General features: G+C 42.7%; 1 protein-coding gene across 2 annotated transcripts in view; it reads left to right on the plus strand.

Annotated features, from left to right (window-relative positions):
- PCED1B (PC-esterase domain containing 1B) overlaps positions 1–26,777 on the plus strand; it is a 201,775-nt gene that overhangs the window by 153,025 nt on the left and 21,973 nt on the right. The window contains exon 2 of one of the 2 annotated variants that reach the window (XR_014804110.1): positions 20,544–20,743. The exons of the other annotated variant lie outside the window; for it this stretch is intronic. The gene's annotated coding sequence lies outside the window, so the exon portion shown is untranslated. The remainder of the gene's footprint in view (positions 1–20,543; positions 20,744–26,777) is intronic. 2 annotated transcript variants of the gene reach the window in all.

Here is a 26,777-nt window from a genome sequence, read left to right on the forward strand (position 1 = left end):
CATTAATCTTTAAAGAAACATTTTCTAAAACACGTCCCTTTGGGCCACAGTCTTTACTCCTCATGCATTCTGTGGATAAGGATGCTTCCAAAAGGATTCAATCTTTAATCTTTAATGGCCCCATAGAGAGTCACAATGGCTTTTGATGGCCTAGAGGTTCTGAGAAGTTCTGTATGAAATAAACTTGATTAAATATGTTTAACCTTGGGGTTCCCATCATGCCTCAGCGGAAACGAATCTGACTAGCATCCATAAGGACACAGGTTCCGTCCCTGGCCCTGCTCAGTGGGTTAAAGATCTGGCATTGCTGTGAGCTGTGGTGTAGGTCACACAGACAGCTCAGATTCCACCCCTAGCCTGGGAACCTCCATATGCCTCAAAATGCAGCCCTAAAAAGACAAAAAAAAAAGAATATATAAATATGTTTAACCTTGGAGTTCCCATCGTGGCTCAGTAGTGAACGAACCCAACTAGTATTCATGAGGATGCAGGTTCGATCCCTGGCCTTGCTCAGTGGGTCAAGGATCCCACATTGCCATGAGCTACGGTGTAGGTTGCAGATGTGGCTTGGATCTGGCATTGCTGTGGCTGTGACGTAGGCCGGCAGTTGTAGCTCGGATTTGACCCCTAGCCTCAGAATCTCCATATGCCATGGTTGTGGCCCTAGAAAGCAAAACAAATAAATATGTTTAACCTGGTATTTCCAAGATTTTTATAACCACAGATGATTTTCATACGTAGCATCTTTAAAAACATGTTTGGGGGAAATAGTGTTCTAGAGAATGCCAGATAAGACAGTTGGGGCAAGTGAAAAGACTTTGTTAGTGACACTTTATATATGAAGCCCTCATTTAATAGAGCACTATAATCACCTGTGTCCCAATATGAGCTAAAACCCATTAGATAAGCCTGAGACAAGTCCCAAGATTAGCTAGTTAAAGGACGTGGGATGAAACGTACCAGGAATGGTTGCCCTCTTCTTTCCCTAAGACAGAGGAGGCACCGAGTCAGCCTGCCTTCTTAACAAGTACTGGGGCGGGTCCAGGCCAGCCTGCGGAGTACGGTGTGGAGTGGAGGTATTCCACCCCAGTGTTTGATGCCTGGCACGGTGTCCCCGGACATCCCAGGATACATCCCAGTGGAGCATGGTGATGGAAAGTGGAGAAGAAACAGCATTCTGAAACTGAGCAGAGATGGTCATTCAACACAGTACCCTCTGCCCACATGGTGGTTAGAAGCAGGCTGCATCTCTAGGAAAAAGTCTAAAGAAGAACAAGAGCATCAGCAGGAGCTGCTGCCGCAGAGCCAGACACTCCTGATGAAGAGACAGAGCCAGGCCATGTGGACTGTGACGTCTGGTCTGGGCTCTGGACAGGTGCCTTCCATCATGCTACAGGGACCTCTCAAAGCCTGCGGGTACCTGGCTCGCTGAGCCTGGTTCCTGATCTTCACTTTTCACTCCCGTGTCTACATACCGTGGACTCATTCTTGGTCTTATATTTCAGTGTGAGTAATTACATCACACTGTCAGAGTCATAGCTTTCCTACCATGCACTCTCCTCTAACTGCACCATGCCCAGAAGCGGTGGTTCTCAGATTATTTGGAGTGCAGAATATCCCGGTGGGCTTGTTAAAATGCCATTGCGGCTGTCTACCCCCAGAGTTCCGGATTCGGTAGGTCCAGACTGGGGCCCTAGAATTTGCATTTCCAGTGAGTGTCACACTTTAAAATCACCAAAGGGAAAATGTAAAAAGAAGCATGTAATTCCACTCCTGTAGCCGTAACCTAAATATATAACCATTGTCAACATTTTGCAATATTTTCTTTATTTTCTTTCTGAAGTAGTGTAAAGCAAATATTTCTAAAGAGTTCATGTGTGGGAAATAAGGACATTTTCCTACGTAAGCACAAAATAAGTATCATCTAATAAAACTGATGATAACTTGTTGATATCATCTGATTCTGTTATGGACTGAAAGTTGGTGTCTCCATACCATATGCTGAAAACCTATCCCACTCTGTAATGATATTAGGAGGTGGGGCTTTGGGGAGATAATTAGGATTAGATGAGGTATTAGGGTGGAGCCCTCATGAATGGGATTAGTAGCTTTATAGGATTCACACAGAGCTTGCTTCCTCTCTCCACCTTCTGCCTTGTGAGGACATAAGAAGCTGAAAAAAGAGGCACTTTTCCAAAATCCTGATCGCAGCCAGCCAGCCTTCACAACGGAGAGAAGTAAATTTCTATTGTTTAGAGGCTCCTCAGTCTATGGTATAGTAGTCTCCTCTTGTCCACTGTTTCCGTTACTTGCAGTCAATTTTGGTCCAAAAATATTAAATGGAAAATTCCAGAAATAAATGATTCATGAGATTTAAATTGCGAACCACTCTGAGTAGCACAATGACATCTCTCACCCACCCTCCACCCCACCCAGGGTGTGAATTGTCCATTTGTCCAGCATCTGGTTTATCAGATCAACTGTGCCCTATGGCAGTGCTTGTGTTCCAGTAACCCTTGTTTTATGTAATAGTGGCCCAAAGCATGAGAGTACTGATGCTGGCAATTTGGATATTCTCTTACTGTGCCTAATTTATAAATTAAATCCATACTCATCATGGATATGTATGTATAGGGAAAAACATCGTATTTATAGGGTTCAATACTCCCCATAGTTTCAGGTATCCACTGGCAGTCTTGGAACACATGACCTGCAGACAAGGGGGGAACTGCTGGACTTCGTTATAGCAGCTGAACTAAGACAGATACTCAGTCTATTCAAATTGGGATCCACTAAAGAATCACACATTGCCTAGATTATGTCTCTAAATTTCTTTTTGTCAAAAATAAAACCCCAAATGCTTCCTTCTTTTTTTCACGATGTTGACTCAAAAGATTTGTCCTGCAGAATGTTCCACTTTCTGGGCTTGTCTAATGAGCTCTGCATGATGTCATTTAACTTTTACTTTATCCCCTGTGTTTCCTATACAGTGAATGTTAGATCCCAATCTTTGAGTCCAACTCAAGTTAAATATTTTGGGTAGAACACTTCATAAGCAAGGCAGTGAGCTTCAATTGTACCACAGCAGGAGGCATATAAGCGGGTTCCCAGTATTCTGCGCCGAGATTGATCACCAAGTAAAGGGTGACATTTGGATGCTTAAATTTTACACTTGATCTTAGCCAAAAGGCCGAGAAGTGATGGATGCTTACATTTTAAAGTTAGGTTTTCTACTTGCAACCAGCAAGTGTCCTGTGGGATCCATTGCACCACGTCAATATTCCAGTTCCTTGTCAGTTTTTCACTCAATGGTTTTAGCACACATTGGTGATTCCTGCTTGAAAAGGAGATTTCATTGGGGGTGGAAAAATGGCAATTTTCTGATTTACTATTGCTTATACATTTCTTAACTTGGCATTCTTTTGTAAAGAAGAGATTTTCTTCATCTATGGGAGGTATTTGCTTACTCTGAGGTACATTCCTACAGAAAAGCCTTGGTCACTATGGGATGATCATGGATACAACAGGACCCTATGCTCAGACCCCCTCCCCTACTCCCACCTCCCATCAATCAGCCACAGCTCTACTGACAAGGACCCAGACACATGGAGAAAGTCATAACACTGATTAGCTAAAATGTGATTCTAGATAGAAGCCAGGTCTTTGAAACAATCCCATAAAGGGTCCCAGTATCAACATGGAAATAAGCTCAGAGCTAGAATGACACCAAGGATATAGACCAGGTGGAGATGAGCCTGCAAATAGTGGACAAATGGTCCTGGTTTTGCAGATGGGAAGGAGGCAAAGGATTAGGTAAAAGTCTATAAAACCAATCCAATGGGCTAGTTATTAAACAGACAGTAAAAACAGGAAAAACTCCTTTGCATGTGAAGTCCTCTTCGTTTGGGTATTATATCTTCCTTAATGTGACCAGTACATTACAATCAGAGTGAGAGAATTTATGCTATGTCAATTAGCAAACAATATGCTAGTCTCTTATTAGTTTATTGCCAAATACCTATTTATTAACTCAAAATATTCATTAGGCACTATCTTAAATTTTCAATGCTGGAGATAAAAATATAGATAAGAAAATCATATAAGATTATCAAGGAAATTACTACTTGGGTCTATTAACTTTAGAATGCTTTACTAAGTAATCACTTAATACCAGGTTCTCACTTTTCCACTGAAATACATCTAACAGTAGAGGAAGCTGAAGCTTTATCTATAGAAGGTCTTCCTGCAGCTGCCTACCCCCCAATTCAATTTATTTCATGCCTCATATTAAAATATGAACTGATGGACTCATTAAAGCATGATACAAATGAATTTATTTGCAAGATAGAAATGGACTCACAAATATAGAACACAAACTTATGGTTTCCAAAGGGGAAAGAAGAGGTGTGTGTGGTGGGGGGCGGGGGCAGGGATGAATTAGGAATTTGAGATTAACAGATTCACCACTACTATACATCACGTAAAAAAACCAACAAGGACTCTACTGTATAGCACAGGGAACTATATTCAATATCTCGTAAAAAGATAGAATAATGATTCTGAAAAAGGATATATATATATATATATATATATATATATATATAAATATAAAACTGAAACTAACACAGCATTGTAAATAAATTATACTTCAATAAGAATAAAGTACGTGAAATTCTATGTTCAGCTCTACACAGTACAATTAAAAAATAATGTACTTCAAAACACTGAGTAGAATCAGTGGTACAAAATACAGCAGGATTCAGGGTCCTAATTTGTAAAAAAACCTGACGAGATTATTATGGATGGACACCAACCAAGTTAATATTTATAAAGCCCTACAGCTGTGATTGACACTTAGCCCTATAAAAATATTTGTTAAATGAAATTAAAGATTTATTCCAAGTACATCCTGCTGTTTTAGCCACCACTGTATAATCACCCTCAGGGTATGAGTAACCTAGTTTGAGTGTGTGTTTAATATATGGATGGAGAAGGAGAAATAGGAGAATGTGATTGTTTACTTGGGCTCAGTTAGAAGAGGGATCGAAGACAGAGTTCATGTTGTGGCTCAGGGGTCACAAACCTGACTAGTATCCCCGAGGATGTGGGTTTGATCCCGGCACCGCTCAACGGGTTAAGGGTCCAGCATTGCCGTGAGCTGGGGTGTAGGTTGCAGATGCCTCTCGGATCCCGAGTTGCTGTGGCTGTGGTGTAGGCCAGCTGCTGTAGCTCCGATTCGCCCCCTAGGCTGGGAACTTCCATTTGTCATGGGTGTGGCCCTAAAAAGCCAAAAAAAAAAAAAAAAAAGGAAGGAAAAAAAAGGGGGGGATCAAAGAACAGAGGGAAATTGTCACCTTGCCATGGAGCTGGCAGAGGGCAGCCACTTAGCAAATATTTCAGAGCACTGGCCATAGGCCCAGGGCTAAGTACTGAGGATTGAGGAAACTATAAATGGTTGCTGAGATGACGTGGTAAAATGTTTCTGAGGCCACTTCCATCAGAGTCACCTACGGTGTCTGTTAAACTTGCTGAGTGTGTGGTCCCTCCCAGAGGTGTAATCAGAGCTGCTGGGGGTGGGCCCAGGGAACAGGACTTTAAACAAACCCAATTCCTCTGGAACTAGACTGTGAAAGTCACTCCTGCAAACGATATTGCTCAGGGCTAATGCCCTTTCTCCTCACAAAAATAAAAATTTTATTTTTATTTTATTTTGTTTTTTAGCTGTGCTCACAACACATGGAAGTCCCTAGGCCAGGCTGCTGCTGTGACCCAAGCCGCAGCTGCAGCAATGCCAGATATTTAACCCACTGTGCCACAGGGGAATGCCAAATTTGTAAATAATTAAAAAATATATATAATCCACTCACCAGTCAAAATAGCTTAGAATTTTTGGCTAGAAGAATATTAAGCAATCATCTAATCCTAACCCTGGTGGCACATTAGCTTAACCGAGGGAATTAAAAAACAAAACAAAACAACAACTCTGATACACAGACCCTACCACCAAAAAATTAAATCAGAGATTCTGGGGCAAAAGTCTGGACAAAACTGTGTTTAAAACCTCTTAAATATTTCTAAGGTACAATCAGGATTAAGAATCCCTAATCTGGAGTTCTCCTGTGGTGTAGGGGGTTAAGGATTTGGCATTGTCACTGCTGTGGCAGGTGTTTGATCCATGGCCTGCGAACTTTCACATGCTGTGGACAATCCAAAAAAAAAAAATATATATATATATATATACACATACATATATATACACACATACACACGCGCACACATATATATATACACATATATATCTCACTGATCTGGTTCAATATACTCATTGTGCAGATGGGGAAACTGAGGACTCAGAAATTAAATAACATGCCTAAGATGGTCGACCTCTCTTCAAAAAGGTAATCGTGCAAGATAGAACTAGCTATATATACCAGTGCTGTGTTTCTCAAAATAAAGATAATAACCTGTTAGCACATTGTGATAACCATCGAGTGCTTCCTGACCAGAATTTTTAAAAATAAAATAGAGCAGAATAAAACATATCGGAGTGTATATTGAGCCGTCACGGTATCATTTCACGGTGTGTGTGTGTGTGTGTGTCTGTGTGTCTGTGTGTCTGGGCGTGGGTGTGCTCTCTGGGACTAGATGTTAAATGTGATTATTATCATGGGTTCTTGTCAAAAAAAATTGGAAAGTCCTGCCCTGGAGTGTCTTTAAATTGTAATATCTAAGGTTAGAGGCCAATATCTGTATAGAGAAGGGAAGTAACTGCTTCCTCCTTTTGGTAAGTAGCCCACAGGGAGATGGCATTGGAATCAAGAACGCAATGCCTTGGAGTTCCCGTCGTGGCGCAGTGGTTAACGAATCCGACTAGGAACCATGAGGTTGCGGGTTCAGTCCCTGCCCTTGCTCAGTGGGTTAATGATCCGGCGTTGCCGTGAGCTGTGGTGTAGGTTGCAGATGCGGCTCAGATCCCGCGTTGCTGTGGCTGTGGCGTAGGCCGGTGGCTACAGCTCCGATTCAACCCCTAGCCTGGGAACCTCCATATGCCTCGGGAGCGGCCCAAGAAATAGCAACAACAAAAAGACAAAAAAAAAAAAAAAAAAAAAAAAGAACACAATGCCGTCGGATGGCACCGGGGTCAAGAACACAGGCTTGGGGATGCAAACACCTTGGGGTGCATGGAGTCTGTGCCCCTTATGGGTGATGAGAGCTTGTATAACAACCTCAACTCTTTATGACTCAGCTGCTTAAATTTTAAAACAAAAATCATAATAGTCACCTCATAGGATTCTTAGGTTTTTTTAAATTTTTATACAAGTTTTAAAGGTGATACTCCATTTATAGTTATGCTAAAATATTGGCTATATTCTCTGTGTTGTACAGTATATCCTTGTGGCTTATTTTACACATAATAGTTGATACTTCTCAATCCTCTGCCCCATCTTCCTTCTCCCCCTTCCCTCTCCCACCGGGAACCACTAGTAGTTCTCTATATCTGTGATTCTGCTTCCTTTTTGTTATATTCACTAGTCTGTTGTATTTTTTAGATTCCACATAGAAGTGATATCATACAGTATTTGTCTTTCTCTGTCTGACTTATTTCACTTAGCAGTATGTCCTCCAAGTCCACCTATGTTGCTGCAAATGGCAAAATTTCATTCTTTTTTTATTGTCAGGTGGTATTCCAGTGTGTGTGTGTGTGAGAGAGAGAGAAACATCTTCCTTATCCATTCATCTGTTGATGGATACTCAGGTGGCTTCCACAGCTTGGCAATGGTAAATAATACTGCTATGAACATTGAGGATTGTTAGTTGTTTTTTTTTTTGTTTTTTTTTTTTCCTTTTTAGGCCACACGTGCAGCATATGGAAGTTCCCAGGCTGGGGGTTAAAGCAGAGCCACCAGCCTATGCGACAGCCACAGCAATGGAAAATACTTAACCCACTGACCTAGGCTGGGGATCAAACCCACATCCTCATGGATACTAGTCGGGTTTGTTGCCACTGAACTGCAGTGGGAACTCTGAGGATTGTTAGTTTTAAATGGAAGAATATCTATAAACACTTAGCATAATGTCTGGCATATAGTAATAGTCAATAAATACAAACAATTAAAAGTGCATTTGTGATCTATCATTTGCTGATTCTGAGAGGAAAAGAAATAAAAATACCCCAGGCATAGAATAGTCTTTGAAGAGATGTGTATTCTTTGGTCTAACGTTTAGAAGGATGAAAGCTAAAAAGTAGCTAAAGTAGGAGTTCCCTTCATGGCTCAGCAGTTAACAAACCCAACTAGGATCCATGAGGATGCGGGTTCAATCGGCCTCGCTCAGTGGGTTAAGGATTTGGTGTTGCCATGAGCTGTGGTGTAGGTCACAGATGCAGCTCAGATCCCTCATTGCTCTGGCTCTGGCATAGGCTGGCAGCTGTAGCTCCGATTCAACCCCTAGCTAGAGAACTTGGGAACTTCCATATGCTGCCAGTGTGGCCTTAAAAAGCAAAAAAAAAAAAAAAAAAAAAAAGCTAAAGTAATTGCTTTAACAGGCAAAATATGAATAACAAAAACATTCTATTTTCATGGATGGAACTGGAAATTATGGTGCCACAAAACTGCCTGCTTGTCTTGGAGACAAAACATTTTGGTTTTATTTTCTTTTTAAAGAGTGGTCCTGTTTTGCAGATGTACAAGCCAAGTGTGCCATCAGCTATTTGATGTTCTGGCTTCTTTTGTTTCATACTTAGTATCTTTCTTTCTAGAGAGATATTGATTGGAGTTCCCTGGTGGCTCAGTGGGTTAAGGATCTGGCATTGTCACTGCTGTGGCTCTGGTTATAGCTTCAGCACAGGTTTGATCCTTGGCTGGGGAACTTCCACATGCCTTGGGAGCCACCAAAAGAAAGAAAGAAAGCTATTGATCAACATCTGCATGAAAAAAAAATGTTTCATATTCTTTTCTGGTAGGTAACTCAATCCCAAAGAAAATAAAAGATGAGGCTATTGGCCCAAGACCTTACTGCCACTAATGGACCTCATCTTCCTCTGCTGGCTCAGATTCTTCACATGAAAGCAGAGGTGTCTCAGGTACAGCTCTCCACTTTGCTACACAGCTCTTCAATCAAAGGTTAACCCTGCCTGTACTCATCCCTCCTTCAATAGTCGTTTTGCAAAGGGGCAAATGCTCAGGCCGGTCCTAAAAGATAAATGTGCCTGCGATGCTTAACATTTGTGTGGCAGTTAGTGAAAAACCTTAGTTTTGGGGAGTTCCTGTAGCGGCTTAGTGGATCAAGAACCCAACCAGTATCCATCCCGGCTTCCTCCTGGGTTAAGGATCTATCCTTGCCACAAGCTGCCGCATAGGTCGTAGACGTGGCTCGGATCTGGTGTTGCCATGGCTGTGGCGTAGGCCAGCAGCTGCAGCTCCAATTCAACCTAGGAACTTCCATATGCCACAGATGCAGCCCTAAACAAAACAAAACAAAACAAGAAACTCCCCCTTAGTTTTCTTCTTTTATTCTTGTGAGGATATATGATTGTTTTATAATGTCTTTGACAGACTTATGCGTATGTACACACACAGTGCTTCTATGTACATATGCACACATATAAAGAACTCTGATTTTAAGTTCATAGGAAGTAAATGTATTGGGCCAGGCATTGTAGAAGATTTAGAGATGAATCAAACACTGGACTTATCAAGAAACTGATAATCTAGTAGAGAAGGTGTAATAAGAGCGTGGATAAATCTATTTCAGGAGAAAGTGCAGTAAGGGCCAGGAGAGGGAGAGGCAGCTGCAGCACAGCAGGAGTTTGAAGGAGGGAGAGGTGGCGGGCAGATGCAGGAACAAAGGAGCCTGTGGTCCAGGAGGCACCTGAGCTCTGTCCTGAAAGAGGGACATGACCTCCTGATGAGGGAGAGCATAAATGGGATCCAGAAGGGGGGAGAAGAGCATGCCCAGACACCACTGAGGACGTCACTTCACCCAGCGCATAAGGGGACCGGGATGGGGGGTGGCAGTGGTCAATAATTTGGGAAAAGAGATTATGTAGCAGTTTTCTTGGCTGCTGTAACAAATTGCCACAAACCAGTGGTGTAAGATAACATAAAGGTATTATCTTACAATTCTGGAGGCAAGAAGCCTGAACTTGGTCTCACTGGGCAAAATCAAGGTGTCAGCAAGCTGAGTTCCTTTTTGGAGCCTCGAAGGGCGAATCCAGTTTCTGGCCTTTTCCATGAGAGGTTGCTCACATTCCTTGGTTCCCGGGGCCAGGCAGCTGCAAAACCACCAATGGCCAATTGAGTCTTTCTCGCACCATATTGCATCCCGTCACTCTGCCACTGACTCTTCTGCCTCCTACTTCCGTGTTTAAGGACACTTGTGATTATACTGGGCCTACCTGGATAATCTCCCCATCTCAAAATCAGCTGATTAGCAACCATAATTCCATCTGCAACCTTAATTTTCCTTTGTTATGAACTCTATCTAACCTATCCACAAGTTCCAAGGAATAGGACATGGGCATTTGGGATGGGGGGCATTCCGCCCATCAAACGTTGGAACCAAAGACTAAAGGGCCCTGAATGTCAAGATTTTCATCCCCGTCTTCCTGATGGAGGAGAAAACGCAGTGTCTGTGTTCAGGTTAAGGATGATGTCCGTTCAAATATTTTGTTGCTTTTAGCTGGAATTATTAGCAATTCAGTGTAGTAACCCAGGTTGCAACGTACCGATTGGATATTCTGACTGGCAGTGATGAAAGACTTCGATTAATAAAAAATGAGAAGATAAATTAAATATTGATAAGTGTAGTTTGGTGTGTTCATTTTTTCAAAACACACTGCCCATGGGGATGGGAAATCATAAAAGGGGATCTCAGTACTGGGAAACCACTGCCTTAAAAAAATATGGCCTCTGATTGTTCCAGTGGGCTCCACCAGTGTATATGGCATTTTTCCCCTGTTACTGACATATCTCCAGGGTTGGAGGATGAAAAGTTTGGAAAAGATTAAAATAAAACAGATTTAGCAAATCCGTTTCATTTTCCAACTTGTTTACGGTCTGATCAATAATTCATCCCTTAGCATCTGTCTCTTAAAGATGATCTTGTCTCCTGTCTTTATGGATGACAAATTAGGATATTGGGAAAACAAAATACCTTCCGTTTAAAGCACACAGTGTCTCAGATGAAATGCCCCAAATTTATAGTGTATAGATAACAAAAACAAATGTCTCAAAGCTGTGCAACCGACAGGGGGAAGAAATATCTGATAAGGCAGGAAGTACAAATAAGATAACGGAAAAATCCATCTGGACTTGGGCACCAAGCTGTTCAAATGGTCTTTATTTATGTGTTTAGCCAATTCGAAGATTCTCTCCTTTAAAATATCATTTAAAATAAAATGTTCTACTATGAACTACTGCCCTGAAATTTTATACAGCTGTTCATTGCACTGAACATGCATACTATAGCTGTTTGTGTGGAATGTATTTTTCGAAAAATTTTAGGGCTTGACTTTTTCATTTGAATAAAGAAGTGGTATAAAGGCCGAACAAACTAGTTCTACGGGGAAACACATCTAGGCAGGAAGAGAAATAGTCAGCTGGATATAGATTGTGGTTTGTGGTACAGTTTTTGACACATCACACATCATGAAATGAAAATCAGAATAAGTTCATGAACATCCATCATCTCATACAGATACCAAACTGAAATAGAAAAAGATTTTTTTCTTTGTCATGAGAACTCTTAAGATTTACTTGCTAAACTTTCATATACAACATGCAGCAGGGTTGATTATATTTATCATGTTGTGCATTACATTCCTAGGACTAATTTATATTATAACTGGGAGTTTGTATCTTTTGACTGCCTTCATTCAATCCCCCTGCGTTCTCCCCCCCAATCTGATCTCTTTTTTTTTTTCAGTTTGTTTTGAAGTATAAATGACCTACAACACTGTATTAGTTCCTGTCACCCAGCAGAGTAATTTGATCTTTCTAGACATTTCAGCATAATCATCACCATAAGTCTCGTTAAGGTACCTCACCATACAGAGACATTACATACTTATTATATTCCCCACACTGTACATTTCATACCAGTAACAATTGATTTTGCAACTGGAAATGTGTGCCTCTTAACCTCCCTCACCCATGTTTTTCGTGCCCCCATTACCCTCCTCTCATGAACTACAAGTTTGTTCTCTGCATTTGTAACTGCTTATGTTTGCTCATTTGTTTTATGTTTTAGGTTGCATGTATACGTGAAATCACACATTATTTGTCTGTCTGTCTGACTTATACTTTCTGGGTTCATCCATGTTTTCGCAAATGGTAAAATTTCCTTTTTTTTTTTTTATAGCTGGGTGATATTCCATTATAAATGAGATTGTTTCTTAATTTCTCTTTCTGATTTTTTGTTGCTAGTGTATAGAAATGCAACGGATTTCTGTATTTTAATTTTTGGTCTTGCAACTCCATTGAATTCATTGATGAGTTCAGTAGTTTTCTGGTGGCATCTTTAAATTTCTCTATGGAGAGTATCCTGTCATCTGCAAACAGTGACAGTTTTATGTCTTCCTTTCCAGTTTGGATTTCTTTTCTTTCTCTTTTTTTTTTTTCTGTTTTTCTTTTTTTTTCTTTTGGTCTTTTGGCCTTTTCTAAGACCGCTCCCACGGCATATGGAGGTTCCTAGGCTAGGGGTCTAATCAGAGCTGTAGCCGCCGGCCTATACCACAGCCATAGCAACGCAGGATCCTTAACCCACTGAGCAAGGCTAGGGATAGAACCCGCAACCGCATGGTTCCTAGTCGGATTCGTTAACCACTGAGCCATGATGGGAACTCTGGATTTCTTTCATTTCTTTTTTTCACCTGATTGCTGTGGCTAGGACCTCTAATACTATGTTGAATAAAAGTGGCAAGAGTAGATATCCTGGTCTTATTCCTGATTTTGGAGGGAATACTTTCAGCTTTTCAGCTTTTCACCATTGAGTAAAGCGTTAACTGTGGGCTTATTGTAATATAATATAATCCTTTTAATGTATTTTTGAGTTCGGTCTGTTGTTACTTTGTTGAGAAGGTTTGCATCTATGCTTATCAGGGATATTGGCATGTAATTTTATTTTTCTGTAGTATCTTTGTCCGGTTTTACTATCAGTGTGTTTTGAGCCTATAAAATGAGTTCAGGGGCTTTTCTTCCTTTGCAATTTTAAAAAAATTGTTTGAGAAGGATAGGTGTTAACTCTTTTCTAAATGTTCGGTAGAATTCACCTGCGAAACCATCTCATCCTGAGTTTTGTTTGTTGGAAAATTTTAAATTATTGATTCAATTTTATTACTGGTAATTGGTCTGTTTGTATTTTTTATTTCTTCCTGGTTCAATTTTAGGAGAGTGTACATTTCTAGGAACTTGCCATTTCTTCTAAGTTGTTTATTTGTGGTTATGTTTTTATAAAATGTCCATACCATTTATATATACACACTGAAATATTTATGGATGATATGGAAAAATATACATCAATAATTACTATTTTATTTTTAAATTACTTCATGAATTTTATTACATTTATGGGTGTACAATAATAATTACTATTTTAAATAGATATTTAAAGATATGCATTAAAGCAGAAATGATTTAACTCTTGGCTCTATCCAGCACTACTTATGAGCTTCCTTAATCATGCACCTGAGGAGTTCCCGTCGTGGCGCAGTGGTTAACGAATCCGACTAGGAACCATGAGGTTGCGGGTTCGGTCCCTGCCCTTGCTCAGTGGGTTAACGATCCGGCGTTCCCGTGAGCTGTGGTGTAGGTTGCAGTCGCAGCTCGGATCCAGCATTGCTGTGGCTTTGGCGTAGGCCGGCGGCTACAGCTCCGATTAGACCCCTAGCCTGGGAACCTCCATGTGCTGTGGGAGCGGCCCAAGAAATAGCAAAAAGACAAAAAAAAAAAAAAAATCATGCACCTGAAGTCGCAATCTCCACATTATCATTTTATAAATACCTTGCATATGGCAGGTTTTTAATTATTTAAAAAATCATTGAGAGTAAAACAGATTGTGTGCAATTAGAGAGAAGCTCCAAATACTTTTCTATCACCTCTTGCCCCAGAGAATTCTACTCAGAAATAATTGACAAATTCATACAGATTCCTGGAGCATTGTCATCACTGCTCAGCCATTCTTGATTTCATCTTTTGTTGCGTTTTCTGTCACATTCCCCAATGGCTACCCTGAACTTTATCTACTTTTTTCAAGCCTGACATCTTCACTCAAGACATAGAAGAGACAAGGCAGAAACAACTGAACGTTCCTCATTTTCTCCTCTGTACCCTTCAAAAATTCTGTGATATCTTATTTATTTTTTCATTAATCTACTCATTCATTCATCCAAAAATGTTTACTGACACATTTTGTGCTAGAAAAAGATGCTGTGAATACAATAGTGAAAAGACAGGCATAGTTTTTTCCCTACTGATACCTAGAGACCACTTGTGTATTTCCCGGTATGCTTACTATCCTTTCATCCTTTCCTCTTCTAACTTCCTTTCAAAGACGAATGGCTCTCGTATTCCCAGGAACGTGGAAAATTTAGTCTAGCCAAGTGAAAATAAAAACCAAAATTCATACATTTAAGAGTTAAAATTGATCTGGACTCAATTCATGATTTTACTATTTAGTAGTTACATGACTGAGCAAGTTAAGAACCCTCTCTGAGCTTATGTCTTGATATGCAGAATAAGAATAGTAACACTGAATTCTTAGTGCTGTGGGAAGATAGGAGGTAAATATAGTATAAAGCTGAGTAAAGCAGCTGGCATTTCATAGTTAGTTGATAACAGTATTGTCGCTATCATCATCACACTATGAATTTTCCCCGCTTTCATGTATCGCTTTCGTTTTTCATTCTCTACCTACTATGGCAATCGATGCAGCCACACTACCAGTCTTGCCCAAAAAATCATGGAGGACACTCGGAGACATTTCTCTAGCTTCCAGGTCACCCCCACTTACATTGGAAGAAAGGTGTTCCTTTCCTGAGCCATTATCAGAACCACACCTCTTCCCATCTCGTTTCTTTTATGGGGATGAGTTTTCTGTGTCTCTTCATTCAGTGAATGAGATGCTGATGACAAATGCATACATACAGGACCTCTGGGAGCCTCTTCAGAGAGAGAAGCCTTATTTTTCCTGGCTCTCACTGCATCTGTAATCACATTTGGCCCTTTTTGGTTACGCTGGGAACAAGGATCAGCACATAAAATACAGGGCTTTTAACTTTCAACAAAGTATTTTCAACGGTCCTTGAAATTTCCACGCATGCTTTGCCAATGAGGTTCACAGAACTACTCTTACTAACCTTACTTACTGAGAAATCTGAGTCCCAGTTTGGTTAAACAACTTGCCCAGGATGTGGGGCGAGAAAGAGTAGAGGCAGAAAGAGTTGCTCCACTCTTTCTGTAGTCTGTTAACCAGAGAAGAATTCCCTCTTCTCCAATCATATCACATAACAAGGAGTTTATTGCCCAGAGACAAGAGTCCAAAGGTAGAAATGAGGTAAAATAAGAGAATGAAGAGATTAAAAAGCATGGGGAAAAAATTAGGGTTTGAGAAATAGGAAGAAAAGGGCTAAATCAGCATTTTTATTTTTTTTTAATTTTTTTTTCTTTTAGACAAATAACCTTAGGTTGCTGCCCCTGGGTTGGCTGTCTTCTCTACCAGAGTGTTATAATCTGTCTGAAAATTCTTTAGAACATCATTTATTCCTCCATCACTGACTGCTCACCTACTGGATGCCTCCTACACTGGTGCTGGGCGAAAAGATACAATAAGAAATCAACAGTACGCATTCTGATGGTTCTTTATCACTGGAATAGATATGTTCTAAATATGCAAGGAGCTTCAAGTCAGCCTGTAGCGCTTCTCTAAAATTATCACAGATGACCTCATTTTATCGCCAGTTTCGCCATGTAGGGGACCAAAATACATCTCCTACAGCAGAGTTCACAAGCTATTCCTACTGCCTCTTGACCTGGAACCCTGGCCCCATCATGGGACTTAAGGAGAACTATGAAGATATATGTTCTTTTGTAGGATATTCTTACATAAGTGACTTTATTCCAAGAGCTCCAGTTTTTTCCACTATACTCATGTGAATTGATCAAATAAAATGGAGCGTGGAGAAAGAGCCCAGTGGTGTCCAGAAGGCTGGACTCTTCACCTAGGGCTCAACTTTTAAAACAAACATGAGCGGAAGTTCCCATCATGGCTCAGTGGTTAACGAACCTGACTAGTATCCATGAGGATGTGGGTTCGATCCCCGGCCTTGCTCAGTGGGTTAAGGATCTGCTGTTGCCATGAGCTATGGCATAGGCCTCAGAGACAGCTTCAATCCTCCATTGCTGTGGCTGTGGTGTAGGCTGGCAGCTGCAGCTTTGATTCAACCCCTAGCCTGGAAACCTCCATTTGCCACAGGTGTGCCCCTAAAAAGACGAAAGACAAAAAACAAACAAGCCAAAAAAAAGCATACATGGGCACAAGGTCATGCCCAAATTCAGATGCTTCTGAAGAGTGATGTTTGGAGATAACAGTCCCCTGGTACATATGTTTGAATCCTTGATTTACATGGAAGCTGAGGAGCCTCCAAGGGAAAAGGCTTGAACTGTGTACACCCCAGAAGATTAGGTCTATGTGTGTGTGTATTCAAAGCATGTCAGTCAGATTATAGGGAGCATAATGGGGGCCACTACAGGAGAACATGCCATGTGAGAGGAGCGTCTCTGGCCTTGAACGTTTAGGGTGCTGTTGATTCCAGAAATCAGAAGGAGCCTTACACTAGAAATCAGCTTTACTGATACCCAAGTACAGTAGGACTTCTAACAGCAACCACATATGGTGGGATTCCGACCTCAAGGACAGACATTAATTTTGGCCATATCAACGTGGCATTGGGGACAATATTCTAGCTCAGTAGCCCCACTATAGACCTCTCCATGGTGAGGAACCACAAAGTTGGGATGTGAGCAACAAGCAAGTATAAGCCATGGACACACGGCCCAACTGGAGAGTTCCAGAAATTGCCGAGAAGGGGAAATTTGTCCAATGAACTAAGGCCAGGTATCTGTGCATTTAAGCCTTTCTCTGCTGTTGTAGTGCATGCGCACACACACACACAGAAGAGAAAGAAAAAAAAACCCATAAATCCAGTTCCAAAAGAATTGATGAATAATGTTAAGGTCTCTGAAGAAGCCGCAATAAACAACCCTCGTCTTCTCCCTCAGGGTTCTGAGCAAGTTGAGGAAACAAAACAAAAGTAGAGCAAATGGGCTCACCTTTGTTCCTGCTAAAGAGCAGGCTGGAAGACTAGGCTTTAGGTCAAATGAGCCGAAATTAGGCAGATGTGCCCATAGGCAGGCACTTGCTAGACCAGAGCAGACCTGCCTGGGCAAGACTTTCAATACAGAGAGACATTGTGCTCTCCCGGAAGGCTCACTCCATAAAGGAAGAGGCAGAGCCAATCCAATGGGCCCAGTGAGTCTTCCAAAATTATAATCAGATTACTCACTCCAGAGTTTCAAGGATGGAATAAGTCAAGGAGCAAAGAGAGACAAAGCCCATGTTTAGGGAAATCCTCATTATGGCAACCAGGAGAAGAGCAAAGATGCCTCTGCTTTGTGTCAATCCGAGCTCTGCCAGGAAAACAAAATCCACGCCAGGGTTATTAAATAGAGGGTATTAAACACAGGGGATTCGTTACAAAGCTATTAGAGGAGATGAAAGAATAACCTTGGTAGATGAGGCATCCCTAAATTAGCAACTGGGACACCACGACCTGCCCTGACCCTCCCAACTCCCCTAATCCCCCCCAAAAAAGGTGGTGTTACCTGAGCCCAGGAGCTGGGGCCACTCACCTAGTATCATAGAGGGTCTATTTGGGCAAAGCTGGAAACAGACAGGAGTCTCAGGTGGTGCTAGGCATGCCTCCTGAAGCAGCGAAGAAGGACAAGAAATACCCTGGCTTCTCCAGTGCCTCATGCTGGCACCCGAACACAGAGCTGGTGGTCAAAAGAGCCTGGGAGTCTTAGCTTGCAAGAGTCAGATAAAGAGAACACAGGCAAGAGGTGGTTCCAAAGCAAATAGGCAAGTAGCCAGTGCAACTTTTAACAAGGAAGAATTTCATCAATATTTTTGTAGGTAGATTAAAGAGGACTCCATATCTCATGTCACACACCCCAAACCTTTCTAAATGTCACTTCATCATTTCTTTATTATTATTATTTGCCTTTTCTAGGGCCGCTCCTGTGGCATATGGAGGTTCCCAGGCTAGGGGTCCAATCAGAGCTGTAGCCACCGGCCTAAGCCAGAGCCTCAGCAACACGGGATCCAAGCCGCGTCTGTGACCTACACCACAGCTCACAGCAACGCCGGATCCTTAACCCACAGAGCAAGGCCAGGGATCGAACCCGCAACCTCATGGTTCCTAGTCAGATTCGTTAACCACTACACCACAATGGGAACTCCCATCGTTTCTTTAAATTTCCCTCCCACAGCAGCGACCGTGTCTGTCATCATCTTTCCTTCCCACCTCAGCTCTATCTACCCCACTGGCTCTCCCCTGCTGTCCCATCACTCTCTCCTGAATTTCTCCATGTGAGCTTTGTCCATAAGCTGGGGAGTTTAGTTTACCTTCTGTAGCAAAGACGGCTCCCTTTGGGGTCTCCCTCCGTGATTCAGGGCTTGTTAAATTGTGGTGATGGGGCCAACTTGGTTAAGCCAGAGGCAGCTGAGTTACCCACCAGGGAGAGAGAATTCACTTGCTACAAATAAAACCATCAGCCAAGCTCTGCTGCATGCCTTTAGCTTTCAAATTAAAGCAATTGACCATAGGAGTTCCCTGATGGCTCAGCCGGCTAAGGGTCCTGGGTTGTCACTGCTGTGCCTCATCGCTGCTGTGGCATGCATTTGATCCCTGGCCCAGGAACTTCGGTGTTGTTGCCTGAAACTGCCCATCTTGGCCAGGCGCAATAATAACTGCTTGCATGAGTTTTCTCACAACAGGAAGTCCCGATAAGGAAGGCGGCGTTGCCCTGAAGACGAACTGGGCGAATTTGGGAAGGGCCAAAAAGAGTGGGGAGATGACCCGTCTCCCAGAACCCTTGGCGCTGGACTCCATGTTGGCTGAGAGATACACAGGCCCCTAGGAAGGCCCCCCAAGTCAGACCAAATATGTGCCAAGGAAGATGATTGGCCAGAGACAACTGGAAACGAAGCCCATTCCCATAAAACCTGAGGCTGAGAGCCACATGGCAGAGCCGTTCTCCCGCGTTCCCTTACCCTGCTGCTCTCCGGCCGGGCGCCCCTTCCCAATAACATCTTTTGCTTTGTCAGCACCTGTGCCTCCTGGGACAATTCATTTCCAAGTGTTAGACAAGAGCCCATTCTTGGGCTCTGGAAGGTGTCCCCTCTTCCTGAAACAACATAGGCATGAGTCCTAATCTCAGATCTGCTGCCTATGAGCTGCTTGACCTTGGATCAGCTCCTTCACATCCCTTCATCTCTGCATCTACACACTGGGATAACAGTAGGAGCTTCTTTACGGAGAGGGATGAGGATTCAGTGAAATGATGATGTATGTTGTCAAGGAGGAAAACTTTACCCTCTTAAGCTTACTGTCTGGGCCCCCACATATTTAACATACAATTATATACATATATTTTGTCTTTTTAGGGCTACACCTGCACCATATGGAAGTTCCCAGGCTAGAGGTCGAATTGGAGCGGCAGCTGCCAGCCTACGCCACAGCCGCATCCTCGACCTACACGGCAGCTGCCGGCAATGCTGGATCCTTAACTCACTGTGTGGGGCCAGGAACTGAATCTGCCTTTTCACGGATACTGCTGAGCCACCCCGGAACTCCCCAACTTAACATAAGAGTAAAAGGAGAAAAGACAGACAATTTGCATGAGTATTTACACGTGCAGGAGCTCACAGAAAAGGAGTGAAACTCAAAGAATGGCTTAGACTCAGGAGCTTCTATAACATTTTAACCAAGGAAAGGAGGTTTGGGCCTCAAAGGATGATAAACGGTGGGGAAGTGACTAAGAAATATATGGAGATACCAATGGAAGAAAAGGGTTATTTTCTTAAGGTCTGTTTATGCCGAATCCTCTCAGTGTTGGCTCTCCATCTCCAGAGATTAGAATTACTCTTCCCTTCCTGGTCGGGGTGGTGGGGGGGGCGCGGGGGGGGGGACACCTTCCTAAAGGGAAATTGATGCCCTGCTTTTAGGAAAACAGGGGGGAGTAGAGAACCCTTTCTGCCTCTCTTGCTTCTCATTTGCTTTCAGCTCAGAGTCATCCTTATGCCAAAGTGGCATTTTCTGACCCCCTTCACTGTAAAGTGCTTAGCACCAGGTCTGGTCGCCGTAAGTGCTGGATAACCATCTATTATGAGAGCAAAATACATCACTCCGTGTTAGTCCTGGAGCGCAGCCATAGCAGCATGGAAAAAGGACAAAACATGTTTTTTCCTCCTTTTTTCCTGCCTAGGCTTTCCTGCAAACAAGGTTCCCTGCTTGTCAAACCTGTGGGATCCACCCTGAGAGCGCCCTCGAGTCTGCACCCCCTTGCTACCGTCCCGGTGCAGGTTCACACGGCCCAGTCCCCCCTCTGAGCAGCGCCTCTCCTCCCTCCCAGGTGGAACACCAGAGAGAATGCAGAAGCCTCTGAGGCACCTCACTGCCCTCAAGGTAAAGTTCAAGTGCAAAGCCCAGCACCATGTGCCCTGCACCTAACTTTCGAGTCTGGATCCCCCCTCCCCTGAGCTGTCCAATGGACGAGACAGTGGTAATTCCTGACTCAGGGCACTTTCTCCTGCTGCTGAGCCTCTGAGTGGGGACATAACTGCATGAAGCTCCTCTCTCCCCTTTACTCACTCCAACATTGGTGGCTCTGGGTAATATGTGTGTCTCAGCTTCCGTGCGGCCACTCCCTCCCATCTGGCTGATTTAGGGGTCCCTCTCCACTCCAGAGTTGTGATTGTGCCTTTTCTTCAGAAGGGGCCACATTTAGCTCATTCCAGAATCCCAGGCCTGGCCTAATAAAGTAGGCATTCCTTAAGGGCTTATTAAGGGAATGATGCCTGTCTGTAGGGACACGGGAAACTAAGAGTAATTCAGTAGCCTCATCTCCGTTCAGGGCTTCTCTAAAGATTGTGTGAGGGGAAGAGAAGATGACTGGAAATGATTCTGCAAAAATACATGGGTGAATGGTTGCCATGTAATGCAATGGCCCTCATACGTTTCCTTGTGGAAGATCTATGTTAATTTCCCAAATGTATGAGCATCTGCCTATTTTCATGGGGAAGCCACAGTGCCTTTTCTAACACCAAGACATTTGAAATGGGGTTATTTCCCTTCCAAATGAAAACCAATTAAATAAATTATATTTTTTTTCCCTCGGTGCTTACCAAGTGTGGGAGTTCTCTCCAAACACTACTAAATGTTCTAATTTAGTCCTAAATGGGCTGAAAGAATGCAGCATAATTACTAAGTCCAAAGGAAGTTGTGCTAAATATTTTATCTTCTTCAGCATATGCTCTTAAAAAAAATAAAACCCCTCGAACTATAATTGTCAACATTCAATTCACGCAGAGTAAACAACAGCTGAGTATAATGGATGATAAAACATCTCTCCATAACGCCCGCCATATGGCAAAGAGTATGTCCACTTAGAAGTGGAAGGTGGCCACGTTCATTAACTGAGTTATTTCCTTCCTTTGAATTCTTCCTATAGGAGAAACATCCCCAGGAAAATGAGAGGCATTTCCCTAAAGCAGACAAGAGGACCTGCAAGGCTGTAAGAGCAGCCCTTCTAGAATTATCCCACGTGAAATGAACAAGCATATGTGGGAAATGCCGGGATGCATTTTTATGTATCCATTTCAGATTCTGTGAACAAGTGCTCATGCACCCATGACTTGTCATGATTTAGATTCATTTTAAGTGCACGGACCCTCTTCCTGTTTCTAGGCAAGGCCACTGGGAAGTTGCTTGAAATTTCTTTTCTTTTCTTTTTTTTTTTTTTTTTTTTTTTTTAAGGACTGAACCTATGGCATAAGCAAGTTTCCAGGCTAGGGGTCCAATTGGAGAGGCAGCTGCTGGCCTACACCACAACCACAGCAATGCCAGATTGGAGCCACATCTACGAGCTACACTGTAAGTCAGAACCTTGCTGGATCCTTGGCCCACTGAGGGAGGCCAAGGATCGAACCTGCATCCTCATGCATATTAATTGGGTTCATTATTGCTGAGCCACATCGGAAACTGAAATTTCTTTTATTATTTTTTTTAATCAGATGTTTCGTATATATTTTGTGGTTTTCAAGCTCAAAGGAGATACCGACAAACCATTTATCTTCAGAGGGAAGCACCGGAGGGGGAGGAGGGGCTGTCCTGGCCAGTGTTCCAACCAGATCCTTCAAAGCTGCTCTAGAAAAGTGGGACCCATCTCCAAAGAAAGGGCCTTGCTTCTTGGTGGAGAGAGATGAGGAGCAGAAGTCCAGCTTGGGGACAAAGGGCTTTGTGAAAAAAATGCTGAGGAGCAGGACAGTCCTTTGCTTTTCTGCAAGAAGGATGCCAATCTACCTTAAATCCTTATGGGAATATGCAGCAGCAGGGTTTGGGAGCAGGTATGGAGCACATAAATGGATAAATCAGGAAACTACTTAGTTAATCGGTAACCAGACCTGGGCAGAGAGGCATGAACACGAGGATCTGCAGAGAACAGTTCGGGGGAACAGGCACGTTCTACATGGATTGATGGAGGGGAAATCCAGCGACTGGGAGGAAGAGGACTGCTTTCTGAACTTGAGTTCTCTGGAGGTGATAACTATGTCTTGCAACTCCACAGTTCCATAAAGCATGACTTATTTCATTCTGCTTGTCTCCTTCAGGGGCTGTTTTTAAAAATGATGGCCCGGTAATTAATAAGATTCATCTCTGAGTAAAAAATAAAGGCTGCCTTTTCTGAGGGTATCTGTCCACACACAATGACTCTTTCTGTAAGAGAGACTCTTTTGAGCTCCAAAGCACTCCTAGGGGAAGCGAAGTGGGTGCCATAGAGACAGCACAATGAAAAAGTGCACACACTGTTCAGTTATATAAGGGTACTCAGAGGAACACAAAAGATTTCTAAGAAAACAAAGGGACTTCAGGGAAAAACCCAGCATGACTCATCAAAAAAAAAATTGGTAAGGTTCATTGCAAGGATTCTTTTTTTTTTTTTTTTTTTTAAGTGCTACACCTGTGGCATATGGAAGTTCCCAGGCTAGGGGTCGAATCAGAGCTGCAGTCACAGCAACAGCAGATCCAAACTGCATCTGCGACCTACACCACAGCTCATACAATGCTGGATCCTTTAACCCACTGAGCAAGGCCAGGGATTGAACCCATGTCCTCACGGATACTAGTTGGGTTCGTCACCGCTGAGCCACAAGGGGCATTTCCTGTAAGGATTCTTTTTTTTTTTTTTTTTTTGTCTTTCTGCTATTTCTTCGGCCACTCTCACGGCATATGGAGATTCCCAGGCTAGGGGTCCAATCGGAGCTGTAGCCACCAGCCTACACCAGAGCCACAGCAACACTGGATCCGAGCCGCGTCTGCAACCCACACCACAGCTCACGGCAACGCCGGATCGTTAACCCACTGAGCAAGGCCAGGGATTGAACTCATGTCCTCATGGATACTAGTTGGGTTCGTCACCGCTGAGCCACCAGGGGCATTTCCTGTAAGGATTCTTAATGGGAAAGATGGCGTTACCATTGCCTGAGGCACAGAAAAGGAAGAGTGAGGATTCTTGGAAGGAAAGAACCTAAGGAACAGAAGTGTTTGGTTGATTTCACTTCCAGCAATGTCTGCCAAAAGTCTGTGACCTGCTCAGCACTGTCCCAGAGGAAAGAAGAAAAGAAGGCAGTATGACGTGTAAGACCCGGGAATCATGTTAGGCATGACGGTGCCACGAAGCACACCAAATCTAGGCCAGGATGGGATGGATTGCCAAAAGGAACAGAATGGATCTTTTCCCAAAGAAAAGAAAGAGCAACAGGAGATGAAGCAGCAGGGACAGAGCCTAAATGTGCTCGCAGGGACACCGCCTCGTCATATGAAAGCCACAGTTCATAGGAAATACACAGTTATCCCTTCAGTGTTGGCTGCTGATGGTGATCATGATGGAAGAAAAATGTCTCAAAAACGAAATTCTGAAAAATTGGTGCATCTTGGTCCCCATCCCAAGTCATTTAATCATGAGAAATAACTGGATTTTAGTTAATGTAGCAGTATAAGGACACCAGATTCACAGATTCACGGTATAGATCCCACCGGAAGTGTTCTAGTCATTCTCTTTCTTGGATGCATTTAGTAACTTTGATTCTTCTGCTTTAAGATGTTCCTTTCCATCCATTAGCTTGTCTGGCGATACTTACCTGACAACTAAATGTCAAGTTGAGAGAGAGTAATCACAGGCCATGTCTTATTCTTCCAGTTTAACGTGACCTTTTCTTGATGAGGCATTTTCTCCCCGTGTGCACCGGCATTTGGACGCCACCTAAGTCAGGCTATTTTGGATTGTTCTCTTGCTGTGGGGCTTCTCGTAGGAAGGGTTTCCATTTGAAAAGTCCGTCTTTAAATTAACCACATTTTTGATGATTTAAACAGATTCTGCCAAACTATCTAGACAAGGGCGCAGAACCTATGTGTATATGACATGACAGATGACAAGGGCTCCCAGAGGATGTAAATATTATTTTAGATTCTACATCAATCTCTACCTTGTCTAACTTTCCAGGACCTAACCTAGAGGCGTAGTGAACTTCCAGCAGCAGGTATGTTAGTCTTCATTCAACTTGGCATTTATGGACTTAGTTAGCATAGATTTGGGGTGGGGGGAGCATTTGTGTGTGGTAGGAAGGGTGAATGATCTATCAAGTTTTCTCACTGATTTTTCATAAAACACTTTTCATTGTCCTTAGAGAATAATTGATGCTATGGTTTATGGTTTTTTTTAAGGCAGATCTTAAAGTTGGTGGGATAATTACACTTGCATTTATCTTTTATGCCTAAGAAATAAATTGAGGATGCTTGTGGAATGTGCATATTTCCCATTGCCTAGTTAGATTATAGGGGATGCTAAGTTTTCTGGGCTGTGTTTTCATTTTGCTTTTTGGCTTTGTTTTGTTTTAGGAGAAGGAGGTCAGCAGGGCACAGAAAGCCACTTCTCTAAGATTATTAGAAAACAAAGAATTTAGAGAGAAAAGCTCCAGAGAGATTTATACAGATCTCTTTTTTAAAAAATAGTCTGAAGGCTTGCAGGAAAAAGAGGTCCAAGCAGGGAAAATCGTCAGATTAGTTTCTTAGGAAAAATACATGTTTGGATGCCTTTTCAGTGTACAATTTTAGGGTAGTTTGGTCCTGCCATAATCGCAATACCACCACATATTTTTTATATAGTGATACTCCAGTTGAGCTCAGCAAGATTTACAGATGTTTGTTGGTTCCTGTGGCAGACAGAGCAGCTATTGAATCACTTGTCCACAAATACTTAATAAGCCCTGTCTAGATGCAGGACACTATGGCCCTCCCTGTACACGAGACACTTTTAGACTAAGTCTTAATTAGTCCTGGTTAAGCTCTGGTTAAAGAGTTAAGTACCATCTTTACAGTGTTTAAGTACATTGTTCAAATAACCAGCATACATTTGCACATCCTGAATAAGTGAAACCCGAAATAAACTTGCTATGATTCAATTGATTTGAGCCACAATTTCATCACATGCAGTGCTGTGGTCCTCTCTTGGCCAGAACAGCAGTTCAGTAAATATCTGTTGATGGCAGTGTGACGATGTAGGTATAAGAAAGATGACTCCCCATCCCCAATGCCCTGCTCAACTGGTTGCATTGTAATGGGCTTCTTACTATTTTCTTCTTTTTGTAAACCATTACATTTTGCTTTTTCTTATAAATATTCTTTTTTAAACATTTGTTAAAAAATTAAAGTTGATTTTTACCATTTTCTTCTAATAAACTCTCAGTAGCTAGCAAATGAAATGGGCCCAAACTCTGACCCCAAAATCCATGTTTGTAGTTTGGACCAGATTGACTCTCACTCTTTAAATGTGGAGCACAGAATAATTAAATAGCAGAACCCAGGGAGACAAGAAGCAGGTGATTTTATCCACGGCTGCCCCTGAAGGGTGCTAGGTGGGTTAGGGTTTATCGCACAAGATAGGAAGCATCCTGAGAGAAGGAAGGGCGGGAACTTGCACTGAGTGCTGTGTCAGGCACCACACTAGCTGCTGACATAAACCATTCTTGGCCACCGCAGCAATCATGAGCCACAGGCATTTCGAGGTGGGAAGGATGAGTCTCAGAAGTAGGTAAATTGCCTGGAAGTCTCAGCGCATGTGTGGGAGATCCTGGCCCGCAGGTCAGACCAGGGTGCTTGGGAGACGCTGCCTTTTCCAGGGTGCTCAGCTGTGTCCATCCCACCTTCCGTGCTGAGGCAAAGCCCTCACGGCAAGGTGACCATTCGAGTCCTGCTCTCGAGATACTAAGAATAAGGCTCAGGCCACCTCAGGTGATGAAGAATGTGCTGTATCTAGTCCTTTAGAAAGGAGCAGACAGTGGTCTTAGCCTTATGGTCGAGTCTCAGAGAACCCAGGAAAAGCAGGACACTCCAGCTTCAGGAAGGGTAGAGCCTGTCAGAGCCAGGCTCAAGGAACCTGGAA

This window comes from Sus scrofa, chromosome 5 (assembly GCF_054392235.1).
Source record: "Sus scrofa isolate SSC_HxYL_T2T_F1_AM1 chromosome 5, Sscrofa_HxYL_maternal_Yorkshire_Landrace_v2.0, whole genome shotgun sequence".
NCBI classification, from domain to species: domain Eukaryota; kingdom Metazoa; phylum Chordata; class Mammalia; order Artiodactyla; family Suidae; genus Sus; species Sus scrofa.